This window comes from Otolemur garnettii, unplaced genomic scaffold (assembly GCF_000181295.1).
Source record: "Otolemur garnettii isolate 467f Iridium unplaced genomic scaffold, OtoGar3 scaffold00028, whole genome shotgun sequence".
In the NCBI taxonomy this organism is placed as follows: Eukaryota; Metazoa; Chordata; class Mammalia; order Primates; family Galagidae; genus Otolemur; species Otolemur garnettii.
Window position 1 is genome coordinate 16,138,171 of NW_003852423.1, and position 10,712 is coordinate 16,148,882.

A 10,712-nucleotide genomic window follows, 5' to 3' on the forward strand; every position below is an offset into this window, starting at 1 on the left:
TTAATGAATATTACAAAAAACTCTATTCTCAGAAGTATGAAAATCTGAAGGAAATAGATCAATAGTTGGAAACATGCCACCCTCCTAGACTTAGCCTGAAAAAAGTGGAAATGTTAAACAAGCCTATAACAAGTTGTGAGATAGCATCAACTATCAGAAATCTCCCCCAAAAGAAAAGCCCTGGACCAGATGGCTTCACATAAGAATTCTACCAAACCTTTAAAGAGTAACTAGTACCTATATTACTTAACCTTTTCCAAAATAGAAAAAGAAGGAATACTGCCCAACACACTCTATGAAGCAAATATTACCCTGATGCCCAAACTAGTAAAAGACCCAACAAGAAAAGAAAATTATACACCATTATCTGTAATGAATATTGATGCAAAAAAATATTCAATAAGATCCCAGCAAACAGAATCCAACAACACATTAAACAAATTATACGTCATGACCAGGTGGGTTTTATCTCAGGGTCCCAAGGATGGTTCAATATATGTAAATCCATAAATATAATACAAACTATAAACAAATTTTCACATAACACATCACATAAACAAATTAAAAACAAAGACCATATGATTCTCTCAATTGATGTTGAAAAAGCTTTTGACAATATCCAGCATGCTTTCTTGATCAGAACGCTTAAGAAAATAGGTATAGAAGGAACATTTCTTAAACTGATAGAGGCCATCTACAACAAACCCACAGCCAATACCATATCGAATGGAGTAAAATTGAAATTATTTCCTCTCAGATCAGGAACCAGGCAAGGATGCCCACTTTCTCCACTGCTTTTTAATATTGTAATGGAAGTCTTAGCCACTGCAATCAGGCAAGAGAAGGCAATCAAGGGGATCCAAATAGGACCAGAGGAGATCAAACTGTCACTCTTCACAGACGATATGATTATATATCTGGAATACCCCAGGGAATCAATTACAAAACTCCTGGAAGTGATCAAGGAATATAGCAACGTCTCAGTTACAAAATTAACACTCACAAATCTGTAGCCTTTATATATACCAACAATAGTCAAGGGGAAAAAACAATCAAGGACTCTATTCCCTTTACAGTAGTGCCAAAGAAGATAAAATATCTGGGAGTATATCTAAGGATGTGAAAGATTGCTATAAAGAGAACTATGAAACCCTGATAAAAGAAATAGCTCAAGATGTCAACAAGTGGAAAAATATACCATGCTCATGGCTGGGAAGAATAAACAGAATAAACATTGTTAAAATGTCTATACTACCTAAAGCAATCTACAGATTTAATGTGATCCCTATTAAAGCACCTCTGTTGGACTTTAAAGAACTAGAAAAATTAGTACTTCATTTTATATGGAAATAGAAAAAACCTCAAATAGCCAATACATTACTCAGAAATAAAAACAAATCAGGAGGAATCATGCTTCCAGACTTCAGACTGTACTATAAATTGATAGTGATCAAAACAGCATGGTACTGGCACAGAAATAGAGAGGTAGATGTATGGAACAGAAGATTAAGAGGTGATTCCAGACACTTATTGTCATTTGATTTTTGATAAGCCTATTGAAAATATAAATTGGGGGAAAGATTCCCTATTCAACAAATGGTGCTGGGTGAACTGGCTGGTGACCTGTAGAAAACTGAAACTGGACCCCTACCTTTCTCCTCTAATAACAATTGACTCTCACTCATTAAAGGACTTAAACTTAAGACATGAAACAATAACAATTCTTAGAGAGAGTGCAGGGGAAATGCTTGAAAAAATTGGCCTGGGAGAATACTTTATGAGGAGGACACCCTGGGCAGTTGAAGCAATATCAAAAATACATTACTGAGATCTGATCAAATTAAAAAGTTTCTGCACTGCCAACAACACACTAAGTAAAACAAATAGATAGCCCTCAAATAGGGAGAGGATTTTTGCAAGTTATATTTCTGACAAAGGTCTAATAATCAGAATTCACAGAGAACTCAAACTAATTACTAAAAAAAACTCAAGTGATCCCATTTCATTGTGGGCAACAGACATGAACAGAAGCTTCTCTGAAAAAGATAGGTGCTTGGTCTACAGACACATGAAAAAATGTTCATCATCATTAATCATCAGAGAAATGCAAACCAAAACTACTCTGAGATACCATCTAACTCCAGTAAGAGTAGCCCAAATCACAAAATCCCAAAACTACAGATGTTGGCATGAATGTGAAGAAAAGGGAACACTTTGCACCGCTGGTGGGAATGCAAGCTTGTATGTTCCTTTCAGAAGGAAATTTGGAGAACACTTAGGGATCTAAATATAGACCTGCCGTTTGATCCTGCAATTCCTCTTCTAGGTGTATATCCAAAGGGCCAAAAATCATTTGGCAATAAAGATATTTGTACCAGACTGTTCACTGCAGCTCAATTCATAGTTACCAAGTCATGGAAGAAGCCCAAGTGCCTATCGACCCATGAATGGATTAATAAATTGTGTTATATGTATACCATGGAATAATATGCAGCATTAAAAAATGAAGACTTGACTTCTTTTATGTTTACATGGATAGAGGTGTAAAATATTCATCTTAGTAAAGTATCTCAGGAATGGAAAAAAAATCCAATGTACTCAGTACTACTGTGAAACCAATTTATAATCACTCACACTTGCATATGAAAAATGAAACACAACTATAGCCTAGGATTAAGGAGGAAAGAGGAGAGAGAGGGTAAGGAAGCGGGGTGGTTGATGGAGGGTTAGTAGGGGGACTACAACTATGGAGCATATTGCAAGTACAAGTTGGATCTATCAGATATAGAACACAAATGTCTTAATGCTGTAATTGGGTAAATGAGGTGAAGGCTATGTTGATTAGTAGGATGTAAGCACTCCAATTTGTACAAATAATCAACATCTTGAATCCCATAATGGCATAAATGTATTTATGATCTATGTACAAATGACCTAATAAAACAATTTTTAAAATAATAAAGTAAAAAAATAAAAAATAAGATAGATCTCAAATCACCAAACTTTACAACTTAAAGAAATAGAAAAAGAAGAGCAAATTAATTTAATAGCTAACAGAAGGAAGGAAATGATAAAGATCACAATAAAGATGAATTCAACAGAAAAGAGGAAAAAATAGTGAAAAAGGATGAAACCTAAAGTTGGTCCCTCAAGAAGATCCACAAAATTGACAAACCTTTAGTTTCATAAATATCAAAAAGAGAGAGAGAAGACTCAAATTACTAAAATGAAAGTGAAACATTAGTATTGATTCTACAGAAAGAAAAAGGATTATAACATAGCACTGTGAATAATTATCTGCTGAGAAATTGCATAATCTAGATGAATTAGTCAAATTCCTAGAACATGAAATCTACCAAGGTAAATCATGAAGAAATAGAAAATATGAATAGACACATAACAAGAAGACTTAGTGAATTGTACCAAACATTTTAAGAACAAATACTATGATTCTCAAGTTTTTCTAAAAATTAAAGAGGAATAACAATTTCCAACTTATTCTTCTAGGCTGACATTACCCTAAACCAAAGCCAGACAAAAGCATTATAGGAGAAAATAACTACATCAAATATTCCCTATGAATGTTAATACAAAAAAACTCATTGAGATACTAGCAAACAAAATTCAGTAGCATTTTTAAAACGATTACATAACATGACTAAGTGGGATTTATGCAGAGGAAAAAATAATGATTGTCTCAATTGGTGCAGAAAAAGCATTTGACAAATTGTAACACCTTTTATGATGAAAGAAGAAATGTAACGAACTGAAATAGAATAAAACTCCCTCGATATAATGAAATGCCATGAACTAAAAACCTACAGAAAACATCATACACAATGATGAAAATTGTAAAGGTTTTTTCCTAATATCAGAAATAAGGCAAGATGATTCATTTCACTGCTTTTTTTTCAGCATACTTTCCATACTTTATTGGAAGTTCTAGTCATAGCAATTAGGCAATAAAAAGAAATAATCATCATCTAAATTGGGAAGGAACACATACAATTAATCTGTTTGCAGATGACATGACCTTATATGTATAAAACCCTAAAGATTCCACAAAAATCACTCTAGACCTAATAAATGAATTCAGCAAATTTTCAAGATACAGTCAACACACACTACTTGTGAGGCTGAGGCAAGAGTATCGCTTAAGCTCAAGAGTTTGAGGTTGCTGTGCACTGTGATACTATGGCACTCCACCCAAGGTGACAGCTTGAGAGTTTATCTCACAAAAAAAAAACGAAGTCAACACACAAAATTCAGTTGCATTTCTACACACTAATAGAGATCAATCTAAAAAGGAAAATACCAGTTGGTGAAAGCATTTCAAATTGTATGTAAAACCAGCAAATTGTACCCCATGATTGCATTAATGTACACAGCTATGATTTAATAAAAAAAATTTTTTTAAAAGAAAATTATAAATACAATTTCATTTACAATGGATCAGAAAGAATAAAATACTTAGGTTTATCCCATAATCATTGATTGGAAGAATTAATATTGTTAAGATGTCAATACTCACCTAAGTGACAGATTCAATGCAATCTCTATTAAATATCAATGACAATTTTTGCAGAAATTGAGAAACTCATCCTAAAATTTATGTGGAATCCGAAGGGATCCCAAATAGCCATAACAATCTTGAATAAAAAAAAGTTAGAGGATTAATATGTTCTGATTTCAAAACTTACTACAAAGTTGTGATAATCAAAACAGAATGGATAAAAATAATTTTGGTACTGAATGTAAAAACATATATCAAGACAATCAGAACAGAATAGAGTGCCCAGAAATAAACCCGATAATATATGGCTAAATGATTTTTGACAAGGGTGCCAAGACCACTAAATGGGTAAAAGACAAATCTTTTTAACACACATTGTTGGGAAAAATGGTTAGTCACATGCAAAAGAATGAAGTTGGACTCTTAGTAAAGACACGTACAGAAGTTAACTCAAAATGGATCAAAGACTCAAGTGTAAGACCTTCAATGATAAAACTTTTAGAAAAAAATGTGGGGCAAAAGCTTCATGACATGGGATTTGACAATGATTCTGATTCATCCAAGCAAATTTCAACTTGCTTCTCTCTTGGATTTCTTGGATATGGCACCAAAGCCACCGGCAAGAAAACAAAACATATACAGGATGACCATAAAGTTCATGTGCAACTTTATAGCCACCCTGTATAAACTGGACTTCATAACATTTTAAAAATTTTATGCAACAGAAGACAATATCAATGGAGTGAAAAGGCAACTCACAGAATGGGAGAAATATTTTTGAATCATATTATCTGACAAGGAATTATATCCAGAATATACAAAGAACTCTTACAACACAAAAACAAAAAATCAGATTAAAAGTAGGCAAAAAATGTGAATAGATGTTTCTCCAAAAAACATATACAACTATCCAATAAGCATACGAAAAGGTGCTCAATGCCATTGCTTACAAGAGAAATTCAAGCAAAACTTACATCTATTAGGATGGCTACTATAAAAACAACCAGAAAGTAGTAAAATAGGCGAGGATGTGGAGAAATTGGAACACTTGTGAACTATAGGAATGTAAAGTGGTATAGTTGCTGTGAAAAATAATATGGCAGTTCTTTGAACAATTAAAAATAGAATTATTATATGATACAGCAATTCTACTCCTAAGTTTATGTGGATCATTATGAAAGTTTTGAGATACACAAAAATTAAGAAACATAAAATCTGCACTGACAGAAACAAATGAAGCCCTCCCAGCAACATCGAGGAGAGAAGCAAGTTGACACTTGCTCGGTGAATCAGAAAGCATCCTGTCAACTGTGTTTCTTGGACGTGAAATAATGGACCATAACACAGCCTGTCTCAAAACTTCAATAGTGACTCACGTATACCCAGAAGAATTGAAAGGAAGGTCTCAGAGAGTTATGTGTACACCTTTGCTCAAAGCAGCACTATTCACAATGATCAAAACATTGAAGCAACTCAAGTGTCCGTATATGGATGGAGGAGCAAAATGTAGCAAACACATAAAATAGAGTTATTCAGCTGTACAAAGAAAGGAAATCCTGACACATTCTATCACAAGGTTGAAGCTTGTGGACATCATGATAAGTGAAATAAGCTAGACACAAAAGAAATCCCACTTATATGAAACACTTAGAACAGTCAAAATCATAGAGACAGAAAGTATAATGATGGTTGCCATGGGCTGGGGGGAAGAGGGAAGTGGGGAGTTATTGTTTAATAGGTATAAAGTTTCAGATTTACAAGATGAAAGTTATAGAGATGGATGGGTGATGACTGCAGAACATTATGAATGTATCTAATACCACTGAACCATACACTTAAAATAATTAAAATAGTAAAGGTTATGTTATATATTTTAGCACATTAAAAAAAGAAAAAAATGGATGAAAAGGCCTATAGTAATAATTGGAGAAAGAACATGTAAGGGAGAAGGTAGTAAAGTAATACTTAGAAAAAGAATAGAAGAAAATTCCCTAAGATGCAGAGAAGCTTCCATCTTCAGCTGAAAAACGCTTACTTCGTCGTTGGCAAAATGATGACAGACCCACTAGCCAAACTCAATCAAAATCCTGTTTTCAAGGGAGCCTGGGAAATGCTGTTTGCAAGATTGCCTCCACGGATAGCAAGTGTAGGGAAGAAAGAGTAGAGAATGAATCTTAGAACAACCGGCAAGCAGGCACGATTACTATGGAAAATTTACTCCATAAATAAAAGTATAATTCAATATTAGAAAACTGGTTAATGTAATTCATTATAAGAAAGGATCAAACAATAAAAACCATAAAAGATATACTGAAATGACATTATTAAAAGCAACAACAAAGAATTATATTTGAATTAAATACTAGAGACAGCCTTGACTAAAGTCAAGAATGATAAAACCGAGTTTGCTACAATTGAATTATTAGATATTCTTCTGCATATTTTGGCCAATGCAATAAAATCTTTGCCACTCTCAAAAGGCAAAAGAATAAGGAAAATTTGATACTACAATAGCAGAAATAAAATTATTATATTCATATGCTGTCATTTTATACTTGTAAAACATTTAAAGAACGGCTAAATAACTATTAGAACTGATGGATTCAACAAGGTGCTTAATTAAAAAGCAGTGTACAAAATCAATGTAGCAGTACTAAACAAAATTCAACTTACAATGGTACCCGAATATATTTAATATCACCAAATTTATTTATAAGAAATATAATGCAAAGAATACCAGAAGACTTTCCTAAAATACCTGACAGGACCACCTGAATATATTGGGAGAAATAAAATGTCCCTCCAGACTCAAGTTCAGTATTTTCGTTTCTGCTTACCTTTTTCTACTCCCGTGTATAATTGAAATAATAAGGTACATTACATATGATTCCTTTTGATCTTTTGATAATACATTAGGAAACACCTCCCTTAAGAATTTCTTTCACGTTGGCTTCTTTTATTGTCATATTCAGGTCTATAATTGGAATAGTTCTGTTCTGTGGTTCTCATAGTTCAATGTCATTTGTTTTATAGCAGGTATTCCCTTCTATTTTCGATCTTGCCTCTTTTCTGCCTTCAGCACACTAGCCATGGTATTGGAGGAATATTAGAGCGCAGGTCTTGTTTGGCAGGATGAGCTGGACATGGTAAAATGAGAAACTCGTATTTCTTCTCCACCAGCCAGTCCTCCTTTTCCTTGGCTTGTCTCAGTCAATATCCAGGAAGGACACAGGGCCCACATCTGTTATTTTCACAGAGAGAATTTAATGTCAAGACTATTTGATCAGGTACTGGAGGAGTGAGAGTGAGACTTGGAGACACTAAAGTATTGCAGAGGCTATGACTGCAGGAAAGTGCACTCCTCCCTCGGGTGAGAAGGACAAAAAGAGGATTGCGGTTATCAAAATTTAGTATCGTAGAGAAGGAGTCCCGAGGACCTGGGATGGACACCTCCGAGGAAAGGACATTCGCCACCTCTTTGGTGGTGTGTGCGGGGCTTCACGGCCTTCCACGACCAGCTCAGCCAGCGCTCGTGCTCGAGAGGGTACCGTGAAGTGGGTTCTGACCACAAACCGGGCACCCACTGCTGCCAGGGTGGGCGACTGTCCCTGTGTTGCTGAGGCAAATGGGAAAAGGCGTGAGACTCAGTCCTTTCTCCCTCTTCCCGCGCACCACCCTCCCTCTAGCGCCCCCTATGGAGAGTCCGACGAGGAGCATGCAGATGAAACCAAAGCCGGGTTTGCAGAGTTCTGGCCAGGCTGACAAAAGCTGAGCGCGGAAGGATGGTTTGAGGCTGAGAGATACTTAGCAAAAGTCTCTGCCACACGGCTCCTGCCGAGTGTCTGGAAGTAAGAAGACTCAGCCTATCTCTGTGAATAAAGAGGAGGATTAGAGATCAAAGAAGAGTAGAATAGGCCTGAAACAAAAATTACAGGAATTGTTTACCCTAATGAGTAAGACAACAGGCAGGACCCACTGCCCCTAACAGCCACTGCTCCCGACAGACCAGCTCGGGGCGTCTGCCATGGGAGCATCTCCCCCTGACACCACATTTCTTCTTCCGTCCGACTGTGACGCTCCTGGCCGTTTTTGTCTCATTTCCTGGTGTTAGTCCCCATTGATCCTGATAATGAATGAGTTTGGATTTTTGAGTTTTGACCCTGAGAGCTTTCCTTCAGGTATAAAGAACGTTTTATTTAGTAATATATTCACCCTCTGGCTTTTTAGATGCTATCCCTTTCCAACAATAAAGTGGCCCCTAGTGTTCTCCATTTGTACTACATTTCCTACAAGACCCGGACTTTCCCAAGAGAGGCCCTTTCACCTGTGACAATAACCCATTCCACAAGGGTTTATTTGGAAGCGTCTGTGGTGGACAGTGTTCTAGATAGTGGAGATAGAGCAGTGAGCAAAACAGACCAAGTGTCTGCTGTGATGGAGCCTCCATTCTGATGGGAGAGGAGAGAGAAGGAAGGAAGGGGCAGACAGTACACACACAAAAATACAACCCAGAGGGTCATGGAACTTTAAGTCCAACAGAAAAACAATGCAGCAGTATGAGAAGACAGAGAGAGACCCAGATGTAGGGACTCAGACAGTGATCAGGGAAGGATGTTGAAAAGGTGACAGATGAACAGAGATAAGAATGATATGAGCCATGGGAACAGCAATTCCAGGCTAAGGAAATAAGAAGTGCAAAGAAGCATCAGGAGAGTTATCGGGCTGAGGAGACAAGCAAAACAGTCAGGAGATGGCCTGGGATCAGATCGGAGAGGGGCAAGTCACCCAGGGCTGCCTAAGCCATGATAAGGCTTTGCAATTCCTTTACCATGTGAAAGAGAAGCTACTTGGGGGCAGGGGAGAATAGGAGACAGAAAATGGTTAATTTACCCTTAAAAATTATCCTGGCTTCTGTGTGGATATCACAGACTCCACCAACTAGTTAATTAGAAGAGATGCCATTGGGCGGCACCCATAGCTCAGCAGGTGGGGCAACAGCCACATACACCAAGGCTGGTGGGTTTGAACCCGGCCCGGGCTGGCTAAAACAACAATAGCAACTGCAGCAACAAAAAAGAAAAATAGCCAGGCATTGTGGCAGACACCTGAGGTTCCAGCTACATGAGAGGCTGAGGCAAGAGAATCAATTACTTAAGCCCAAGAATTTGAGGTTGCTGTGAGCTGTCATGCCATGGCACTCTACTGAGGGCAACAGCTTGAGAGTCTGTCTCAAAAGAAAAGAAAGAAAGAAAGAAAGAAAAACATAAGGACCACTAAGAAATTGAAAACATTGCTAATTAAATTTCCCATGAAGCTTTCTTATGATTCAAACTGTTTTACTTTTTCACATTTGTTTAAAGAGCTGTTTTAAATCTATTCAGACATACAGTTTTATTGTGTATTACTTTTGTGCACATAGGTAAGGAAAATATATATGAAATTAATTGTTAATGAATTCCTAAGTCTTTTTGAGATTCAGAGTTCATCCTTTCCAAAACACTCCTTAATTCAAAGTCCTCAAGGAAACCAAAATACTCATCAATTCATTGAATGAATGAATGAATTCAACAAATACAATCAACAATCTGCTGAGTAACGAGTACTGTTCTCAGTACTCTCATACAGTTGAGAATATAATAGCTGCAGTCCCTGGCCTGACTAAGTTTACAGACCAATCATCCACATAAAAACAGGAGAAGGGCAATAAGCACAATGGACACATCAACATTTCTGCCAGTGCTCCGTCCTTAAAGTGTTGTAACAACTTCAGTGTCAGATGAAACTGACTCTCCACTTACCATTTATGCATCCTTAAACAAATTATTGAACCTCTGATCATTGGTTTTATTCTAATACATTCTTACCAGGGCAAAAATAAAGTAGTATATATAAAGCCCTTAGTAGAGCAGAATCAGAATTCATGGTTTCTACATGAGCACACATTTTTTTTATTTAAATATTTTTATGCAGTTCTCAAATTAATTTACTGGTTCATGATACCTTGAACCCTTTTTGAGCACAGGGTGAATTATTCCTTATTTTTGTAAGCTAAGAGGAATCTTCTAAATATGCTACACACGTAGAAAGCTGTAGCAAGGTCACCATTTTGTCTTCTCATAATTATGCATTGAATTGACATCTTGTTTCTCCTTCTCCTAACTCATAAGATCTCAGAAACGATCTATTTTGATAACAATCG